General features: G+C 37.0%; 1 long non-coding RNA gene across 1 annotated transcript; it reads right to left on the bottom strand.

The window, feature by feature from the left end:
• Positions 1-320: 320 nt before the first annotated feature.
• LOC122201139 lies at positions 321-7,762 on the bottom strand. Its single transcript, XR_006194102.1, has 3 exons — positions 7,613-7,762; positions 507-537; positions 321-403 (listed from the first exon to the last, which is right to left on the bottom strand). It is a non-coding gene; the product is annotated as an uncharacterized LOC122201139 (long non-coding RNA).
• Between the last annotated feature and the right edge of the window lie 1,424 nt (positions 7,763-9,186).

Below are 9,186 nucleotides of genomic sequence, written 5' to 3'. Positions count from 1 at the left end.
TAATCAAATTATGACACACATACTTCAGGTCGACCTGATGCTACAGACTCATTTTCTCCACATTTAAGCCTAATGGATTTTATGACACTTATTTAAAAATTTTTAATTCACAGGTTTCACATGATTTGGCTTACAAGAGACTGACCAACTGGCTTGACTGGTTTTTAATGTAATTAACTTGCTTCATAATGTAGACATGCTTTTGACTGTCCCAGGTTACTCTCTTTGCTTATATTCCCCCCCCCCCCTTTTTTCTTCTATACCATTTGTCCTTTATGTGTTTTTTTTCTCACTTTTAATCCTCTGTCCTAAGTGTTTCCATCTCTTTATTTTTACCTTGATCGTGGAATATGGAATATGAATTGGATTCCTTTTTCTCATTCTTTTCTTCACCTTTTTGTTTCTAAGGAGTATGTGGTAAGGAAACAGGAAATTAAAGTTAACAATGGTGTTTTAAAAATAATGAACAATTATAGAGAAACATAGATACAGATATAGATACATACCTATATATCTTCAGTAAATGATCTTTTGTTCCTAAAACACAGAACAACAACAACAACAACAACAACAATACATATATTCCTACTATCAACCCCCAGAATTAATAACTTTTAATATTGAATTAATTGCTCCAATATTTTCCCAGTATGGATAATTTAAGATAAAACTGCACAGGCAATTTGTGCTTGCATTCTTTTAAGGAAAGAAGGGAGAGAGGCAGGGAAGGGAGGAACTAAAGTTCCCTTTCACAACCATCAACCTCATTTTTCATTTCTCTTTATTCTCTGCCCTACAGGCAACTCCCCCACACCAGGCAACCAGTAGCAAAATATACATAATTTTTTCAAAATTTTCATACTTATCCAGAAATAACACACTATACATATCCTTCTGCCACTTGCTTTTTAACTCAACATTAAATTTTTGAGCTAGATCCCTGATGATTTATATAGATCTAGGGCACTGTCATTCATATCTTTGTCAAAAGTCCCCTCACTACTTGCTAAGCACTATTTGCTAAGTATATAGGGACAAGCTTATCTCCTTTATCCACATGAAATCCCCTCTTAACTATATTCACATCACTGAAAAATGGAGGTTACTTTGGCAAATTCACAGTAGAACAACTTTACAATAAAGTCCAGATTTAAAACAAAAATGAAAAGCTTTCCTTTGAAAAGTTTAAATAATTTTATACTTGAAAAAAAAAAAACAAAAAAAACATTTCACCAGCTGGCTAAATTAAGGCACTACAAAAGTTCAGTCCAAGAATACTCCTTGGCTTTGAATCTGTTGCCTTTTCTTGTAGTTGGAAATCGGATACATTTTTTCCCAAAAGCTCTTGCCAATGTATACTTTCTTCTAAAAGAGTTAAATAAATGTCAATAGGCAAGCCAGCTCCCTTAATAATATTTCCTTCACTCAGATGATCTATTTTGGTTGAAGTTTGGCATACAGAGATGCTCTCATTCTTCCTGACACATTTCCAGAATATATGTAAATAAGGCTCATATCCTTCTAAAGCCTTTTGCTCCAACGATGTTCAGTATAAAACATTTCTTCTCCCCACTGCCCTGAAGCCTCACTGTCTCTTTATTTTGATATTCTGAGAAAAAGGAAGATGTTTTTTAAAATTTCCTCCTTGTCATCCCATGGCCTTGTCCTACTAGTGATTGCTTTAGGAATTACTTCAGAAAGTATTTATCTAGTTTTACATTTATTCTGCTTCTTTAATCTCTCTCCTGGACCTCACTGGTCCTTGACCTTTAGAATTTTAATGAAAGCTCTCAGGAAAGGCACACATGTGCACAATGACTACAACATTATACGTAGGTGTATCAGAAGGATGGTGGATCTCTCGATATCCACCCGGACCCCAGGTTCAGGTCCCTGAATTACACCCAGCCTGTGCCAATCAATACCCCCCCTGCTGCTGTTTTTGACCCCTCAACTAGAACACCAGCAACCCCCCCCCTTCTCTCTTGCTTCCCACTTTCCCAAACACTTGCATCTCAGGCACAAAACAAGCTAATTCTGCCCCAAATTTTAAAGTTGTGGGGTGGTATCATTTTAGGAACCATAAAACCTGTCCTGTACCGCCTGATGGGGATAATGCTGCCTAATCTGTTGATATGACAAAAATTATCATTTGCTAATGAAAAAAGAAGCAAAGTGAATGAAACCGAGCAAATCCACCCAATATTGAAAAGCATGCCGTTTCTGTACAGTTAAACAACTTGGTTGATCTATTCTCTCCCCTGCAAATGTTTCCTGCCCTTTTGCTATCCATTCTTTACTTCAAAATACTTCTCTCTATCCTTTCCACAACATGAACTTGAGAGACCTGAAGGTTAAGGCCTGCAGGTGTTAAAAGAATTGCTGGTCATGCAAGCTGCCAAAAAGCAACTCACTCCAGATATTCTGGAGAATTCAGTGCTGAAAACAAGGAAACATGACCTTTCTGTTTTAGGATACCATTTGTTTTATGTTTTTTTCCCCAGTCCTACCAGGAATTCAATGGTGAAAGCAGGTGACAACTAAAGTAATACCTGTGTAGACTCACCTTAAGCCCTTCAATGACTCATCTTTGTTTGTATCATATGTATTAGAAGAATAAAAAACACAGTGATTTCTTAATTGTTTCTATGCATCTTATTTTCCTGAAAAATTAGTATTTAAGATGATTTCCCTTCAACATGCTTCCAAAGGAAATTCCTCAGTCACCAGTTGACTCATTGAGAGAATACAAACTTATTTTAACATCAGCCTAAGTAAAACACACTACAGAAGACAGTTATGTTGCCTAAAATCACAGAATGTGTTCTTGAGTCAAAGGTATGTCATTTAGGACTTAGACATTTATTCTGGATGATCTGCACAAGTGTTACTCTCTATCTTGATAGATGACTGGGATCTTCAGAGTTTCTAGAATGACTGCTGTTAGTGACAAAATGAAAAGACATGTGTGTATATACGGTCTGCTCCATGTAATCCTGTCACTGTGTCACAGAGTAAGTTGTGGTAAGTCTTTCATGGTCTGGATTAGGCAGCCTCACTCTAGGGTGATAATACTGAATCCAACCTGCTCAACCAAACTCATGTCCTTTCAAACGTAGTATCTCATGCAACCTACTACCCTCTCCCACCCCCCCATATCTGCCAGCAAATCTAGCTAGATATTCCTAAAGACTTTAATTGAAGCCCATGTCTTTCTTATTCTTACTGTCATTGCCCTCATCCACACTGCCATGCTTTCATTTTCTATTTAGCACCCTCTTATGGTCTCCCTAGCCAAATCCATTGTCTACCTGGCTGCTAAGAAATCTTCCCAAAATGCCACTTTTGTTATGTGAGGAACTTCTGACATCTCTGCTCCCCAGCAGTGGTAGGCAGCATAATGTCTCCCAAAGGTGTCCACACCAGACATCTGTGACATGTCATATTATGTGACAAAAATAACATCCTTTACATATGTAATTAAGGCTACATATCTGAAAATAGGAACTTTATCCTGGACTGTCCTGGTAGGCTCAATCCAATTACATGAGATCTTAAAAACAGAGGACTTTCTCAGGCTGGAAAGAGAAGAAATGCAGAAGAAAAAGCCAGAGAGATTCAAAACATGAGAAGGACCTGACTCATCATTATGGGCTCAGAGAGACAGGCAAGATGACAAGGAATGTAAGTGGCCTAAAGGAGCTCAGAGAGGCCACCAGCTGACAGCCAGCAAGGAAATAGACCTCAGTCTTATGTCCATAAGAAAATGAGTTCTGCCAACAATGTGAATGAGTTTGGGAACAGATTCTCGCCCAAAGCCTCCACCAAGAGCCCAGCCCAGCAAACACCTTGATTTTACTCTTATGAGACCCAGGGCAGAGGAATCAGACATCTGAACTAAAGCACCATAAGATAATAAGTTTGTGCTGTTTAAAGCAACTAAGTGTGTGATCATTTGTTATGGCAGTAATAGAAGACTATTACACTAGCTAATCAATCCAAACTCTCTTCCTACTCTGCAAGACATATCAAAGTCTGAACTACTTCACTAATCCCAACTAATTTCCCTCAGCTCACAAACACTGGCTTTTAATTTCTGCCAGGCCAAGCTCAGCTTGGTACTCAGAGCTTACGTTCTTTGGTGAAGAAAATAAATATCAATATACAAGTGACTAAATAGTATAAATTCAGAGAGTGTGTGATATACACAGAGTTGTGCCATCCTGATCCTCTGCATAAAGGACTGTCCAAGCATGGAGAAAGGCAGTCAGCAGGCAGCTCCAGCTGTCAACTCTTTCAGGACCACTAGAGCTGCAGAGAGCCACTTTTCTCAAAACCATACCCTTTCCAAGGTAGTCTGTATCAAGTAACTAAGTGGGGAAGGCGAGCAGCATTTTGGTTCAACACAGGCCACTCTCACAAGCAGTATTCACTCCAGAGTTCCCCACAGGGCTGGCTGAAGCTTTATAAGGCCCACATTGCAGTTCACATTCTTCCTGTGTCCAATCCTGCTCCCTGTTTCCTTTCATTGATTAATTTTTAATAAACAACTTGGACTGCAAACTCTACTTTAGCAGCTGTTTCTGGAGAATTCACGCTGTGATAGAGTAATAAGTACTAACAAGAAAATTAAGGCAAGTTAAAGATACAGTGTCTGGGATAGCAACTCAGAGAAATGGGATATCATAAAAATGTCATGCTACAAAGATTCAGAAAGGTGATATAAAAAAACTATTTTAAAAATTATGGCTAAGTTTATATGAAAGTAATACATAATCCAAAATGCAAGAAACAAAGGTGAAACTGAAAATCAAAACAGTAAGAATGTAAGCTGACATGGATGAGGTATGGGAGGTAGTTGGATCTGGAATTAGGACTTGATGGCCAAGGGCTTTGATTTTAATGCGCACACAGGGGCAGGAGAAAAGGACTTAGGCCCACGTGAATCAGAAATTGGAGCTGAGACCTTGCATAAACCTGGGAAACTAAAGAACTGCACCCTCAGTAGAAGAGGGACTGGAAATACTAAACCCATCTGTCACTGAAAACTACAAAGAAGCCTGCTCTGATGTTGTTCTGTAAGTAGGAGAAAGAAATATACCACTAGAAGCCACATGCCCAACATTGTACTACACATGCTTTTGGAGTTCCACTTAGGTAGTATAAGAATTTCCAAAATGATAATTCAGATAAATATGTCATAAGCCAAAATATCTCTGAAGAATCAAGCAGCAGCAAACCAGTCTGCCCTAGATTCCCTCAAGAAAGAACAATACCAACTGAAGATGAGATCACAGTTATGACACAGTATCCAGGATGAGTGCAAGGCAGACAGAATAGATTATAAACTAAGTATAATTAAAATCAGGCAAGAGATTCTTAAAAAGGCATAAAAACTATAAGAAAATACTAAAATACTGAAAAAAAAGGAAACCTGACAGATTTGAAGAAAAAACACAAATAGAACCCCTAAAAATGAAAATTTTAATCATTGACAGTAAAATTCAATGACTAGGTTAACCAGCAGATCAAACAGAACTGAAGAGACAATTAGCAAAGTAGAAAATGGAACATTGAACAAATGTTCCCAGATCCCATGAAAGTGTGCCACTCAGATTGCCCTTCAAGATACTCTGTTGAGGAGAGCATAGTTGCTCAATAGCCCCTCAATAGTTACTCTCTGGTTGTACCACTTAGTTCACTTTGAGGTCTATTCTCCAGGGTACAAGAACCAGTCCATTCCTACTCAATATGAAATTCTTCTAATGGGCAACTTCTGTTCAGCAACTCCCCCATCAAAACCTCTCCAGAACTACTTTCAAGTCCAAGTTGTTAGAATCCTCCTTTCCTTCTCTCCTTTCACATTTGTCAGCTGTGCATGATGATCTGATGGCTTTCCCTGTCTATTTTTGCTCTTCATCTTCCATTTTGCGCTTCATCTTCCATTACCTCTAATTAATCTCTTGCATATCTAATCCTGCCTTGACTTTTGTTTCTTCGAAAAGCAAAACTCACACGAAAATAGAATTAAAATAACCAAGCAACATTAGCATTGAATAGAGGAGGAAGTAATCAACATTAGGACATTTAATAGCTCTTTTATTGTATAAAGATGAAGAGTTTGGTTAGACTTTTATTGTGTTAAGAATGCATGTTGAAAATGTAGAGACAAACTCTTAGATTACAAATGGAGTGCATTTTTTCAAATGCAGAAGAGAGGAGTATCATTAATAGAAGTATAAAAGAAGAAAAAGCAAAGCAAGAGAAGAGCGAGGTAACTAAAAAGCAAAATTGATGATGGTGGAAAAACCCAAGCAAAGTAATCACAATAAAATTCATTGAAACTGAAACTATTATATGAGCTTATTAAGAATAAAGCTACATATGATATATATGATAAAATTATATATCATATATATGATAAAATTAAAAATGCATGAGCTTATTAAAAATCAAGCTATATATGATAACAAGAGAAATACCTAACTTTAAGTTCCCCTCAAATAGAAACTAAAGTTGTGTAGAAAGATTTTCTAAGAATAGATTTCATAAAAGTGAGGTCACACTTTTAAGATCAGAAAAAGAGTTTTAAGGTTTTTTCAAAGAAGTGTTACAGGGAAAAGGAGAAGCATTTCATAATGATAAATGAAATTTACTGGAAATATAATAATGTTGAACCTCTAAGCACCTAACAACACAGCTTGAAAATTCATAAACAAAAATATGAGAAAAAATTTCCAAAATAAATTAAGAAATACATAATTATAATGAGATAATTTGCTATACCTCCCTTAGAAACTTAGAAATCAAGTGAATAAAAGTTATTTAGAATATAGAATATTTGAATATCACAATTAACAAGAGTAATCTAAAATATATATATATATATATATATATATATATATATATATATACACACTATATATATATATATAATCTAGCAATGTTAGGGAAAATATATTCTTTTAACTATGCATGGAACATTTACAAAAATTAATCAAATTTAATATCATTGAGCAAAACTCAACACCAAAGCACTGACATAAATCACAGACCTCATTCCCCAATCATACAAAACTAGACATCAACAACAAAATCACCCCCAAATCCTGTACATTTGAAAATATTTTTTAAAAAGTTACAGAATTTAACACGTTAAATAATCTGTGGTTCAAAAATTGAATTGTAATGGAATTTTGAAAATAATTTAGAATTGAACAGCAATTTCTAAAAAAGCACTGTATTTCAGAACTAGTGGGATACAGCTGATGTCATTTGAGAGGAATTCACAACCAACCTTAAATTCAAATATTAAAAGAAAATTGAAAATTAATGAGTTAAGTATCAAATTCAAAAAGTCAGTGTAAAATTTAAAAGGCAAACCCTGAAAAAATAAAAGCAAAAAAAAATAATGAAGAAAAGAGAATGAATGGGTAGGATGGAGGTGGGTTTTTTACTTTAGACAGGATGGTAAGAAGGGCCAAAGGAGTGGCCATTTGAAAAGAAATATGCAAAAAGGAATATTTTAAGATATTAACAAAGTATTTTTTAATAACAACATGCACATTTTGCATCCTGCCCTACCATGGAAAGAGACAGAAACTTGGCTTACCAGTTTCCCGTTCCTAGCAGGTATATATATAGAATGGAAAAATCATGCATGTCTTGGCTCATGAATCCTCCCTCAGGGATAAAGCCATAGATGCAGCAGGTGCTCTGAGAATAGATCCCTTGAGGAGATGATGATGACAGACTGTGTAAAGGGAGTTCATACGCCTGAAATTAGAGAGCCTCTCAGTTCTGTTGCCCTGTTTCCCCATGAGAGCCAGCATCTACACCTTGTGTCCCAGCCTACACAATAATGTACCCTTTGTGGGAAGAAAATTCACCCTGGCCTCCTCTAACAGCAAGCAGGACTGCCTCTCCTACTTGCAGTTGCACAGGACTTTGGTGCCACTCAGAGGCATGTGTTCCCAATTTTAAAGCAACTTTTGCTTGTCCCTTTTGCTCTTCAGACCCTGTTGAAAACTCCATCCAGAGTAAGCTAATTACTCAACTTTCTCCTATCACATTGTCCTATCATTGTCACCAATGCAGGCCATCCATTGTCACCCAGACTTTCACCCACAATTGTTCTATAGCTCCACTAATTGGATCCAACCTTCCACACCTGCCAACCTTCAGAAAACCCACTAAGGAACTCCCTATTACATCACCCTACACTATTTCTCTCAATAGTGCCTATCTGGTCATTTTCTTGCTTCTTTATTTTATTGTTTCTTTCATGTCTACCCCCATAAGAATGTAATCTCCATGAAAGCAGGGACCTTTCTTGTCTTGTTCACTACCATACCCGCTAAAAAGATAAATGAATTTCTCCCATATATCCAGGGAATCTTCTCTCCATATGAAGACGGGAGGGAAGATCACTAGCATGAATGTCCATTCTTTAGTATAATCCTGCCATTTGAGAGTTTGTGAGACAGAGATAATGTTGTACAGCCCCCTCATGCCCATCTTTCTCTGCCGCATGAGGATTATGCTCCTGCTATGCTGGCCCCATGCCCAGATTCAAAGGACTATACTGCATTGATTTTAGCTGGGGCAAGATGCCAGCCAAGGACCATTTGGGAAGAATTTCCCACAGTAGGCAGAAAGTGACACCTCAGATGCAAGTTTAAACTGCTCTCAGCAGCAAGCGATGCTAAACAGGCTCCATTTGAGACTGCACTGTAGGAGAGCACACCTGAGCATTCTGGAACATGACATCAGCAGCCAAAATTGTTTCTTGTGCAAACCCCAACCCAGGAAAACCTAGGAAATCCACTCACACAGCAAGAAACCTATTGAACCTTGTTAATCGCAAACAGCTTGCAGCCCCTAATTAATCCCTGCCTCCTTGAAGGGTTTTTTCTTTGGCATTTACTTATTTCACAGTTGCCTAAAACTTCAACAATAGGCAATACTCAAGTAATCTTACATTGTTTTTGGTTTTTCAGCAAAGGTGTGTGTAGAGCCACAAAATAAAATGGCAGTTGAGAAAAGATGGCCAAAGAATGGAAAATGTTATCTTAATCAACCAATAATTTTTCTGCCAAATATTCATACTGTGGCAGAAGACTACTTCTAACATGTACTAAGTAATTTGGTAGAAATTGCTGAAGACTAAATTTTAACAGGTAAAAC

Source organism: Panthera leo, chromosome A1 (assembly GCF_018350215.1).
Source record: "Panthera leo isolate Ple1 chromosome A1, P.leo_Ple1_pat1.1, whole genome shotgun sequence".
In the NCBI taxonomy this organism is placed as follows: domain Eukaryota; kingdom Metazoa; phylum Chordata; class Mammalia; order Carnivora; family Felidae; genus Panthera; species Panthera leo.
The sequence above is the reverse complement of the archived record's forward strand: the minus strand, read 5'-3'. Positions and strand labels throughout refer to the sequence as shown.